General features: G+C 47.3%; 1 protein-coding gene across 1 annotated transcript in view; it reads right to left on the minus strand.

Moving 5' to 3' along the window:
* ZDHHC5 (zinc finger DHHC-type palmitoyltransferase 5) overlaps window positions 1-1,415 on the minus strand; it is a 33,371-nt gene that overhangs the window by 21,581 nt on the left and 10,375 nt on the right. The window lies entirely within an intron of this gene.

Genomic DNA, 1,415 nt, shown 5'->3' on the forward strand with positions numbered 1-1,415 from the left:
GGCGGGTGGATCACAAGGTCAAGAGATCGAGACCATCCTGGTCAACATGGTGAAACCCCGTCTCTACTAAAAATACAAAAAATTAGCTGGGCATGGTGGCGCCTGCCTGTAATCCCAGCTGCTGGGGAGGCTGAGGCAGGAGAATTGCCTGAACCCAGGAGGCGGAGGTTGCGGTGAGCCGAGATCGCACCATTGCACTCCAGTCTGGGTAACAAGAGCGAAACTCCATCTCGGGGAAAAAAAAAAAAAGAGATGGGGTTTCTCCATGTTAGTCAGGCTGGTCTGAAACTCCAGACCTCAGGTGATCCTCCTGCCTTGGCTTCCCAAAGTGCTGGGATTACAGGCTTGAGCCACCGCGCTCAGCCTTAGAATTCTTTTTAAACTAGCTGGATTGATACTGAGCATTCACTGGACAGAAGACAAAAGGAAACATTAACTAACAACATCATCATCTCATCAATTATTCCAGCTCTACCTTCCCCTATCTGAAATACTAGGGATTCAAGAACACGTTTACAACAGAAACACTAAGCTCCTAAAGAACAGATCTATGCATTCCACCCATGCTTAGCATATTGTGTGAGCATATGACTAGTGTTCCTTGTTGATGAGAGGAGGCTGAAATGAATGTTCCACTTCCTGCCCCTGGGGATCCTCATTTAGAAATGCTTTCCTCAAGATTCCATGAGAAAACAATTTCTCCCTTTACAGGTAGGTAACCCAGTTTCTCTGAAAACACCTGATTTGTGGTATCTCTGTAACGCAGACTTTCAACCAGCTGAATGTTAGATGTAGGACCTGGGTAAGAAAACAGGTCTTATTCCTGGATAAGAGAACAATGTGGGAAGGAAAAGGAACAACCACTGCTCCATTAATGTGCTAAATCACCAGGCTGCTCCCACTCAAATCAGGTGCTAGTACCTTTGCAGTTATGGGGGAAAAAAGACCATGGAGAAGTCCATGGAGTTTGCCCAACTCCCTGTGGGTAAAGCTGTTGGGAGAGGATAGAGGCAGAAACTAAAAAGCAGCAAGCTATATCATGGATGGGAGCCTGAAATGAAAAGACCATCAAAGATTTCCAGGCAACTCTGACTTTCATCCTTCCCTTAGAAGACTATACGAAGTGGCCGGGCAAGGTGGCTCACGCTTGTAATCCCAGCACTTTGGGAGGCCGAGGTGGGCGGATCACCTGATGTCAGGAGTTTGAGACCAGCCTGGTCATTATGGTGAAACCCTGTCTCTACTTAAAATAGAAAAACTAGTTGGGTGCAGTGGCGGGCACCTGTAATTCTAGCTACTCAGGAGGCTGGGGCAGGAGAATCGCTAGAACTTGGGGGGCTGGGGTTGCAGTGAGCTGAGATTGTGCCACTGCACTCCAGCCTGGGTAACAGAGTAAGACTTCATCTCAAAAAAAA

Source organism: Cebus imitator, unplaced genomic scaffold (genome assembly GCF_001604975.1).
Source record: "Cebus imitator isolate Cc_AM_T3 unplaced genomic scaffold, Cebus_imitator-1.0 Scaffold253, whole genome shotgun sequence".
NCBI lineage: Eukaryota > Metazoa > Chordata > Mammalia > Primates > Cebidae > Cebus > Cebus imitator.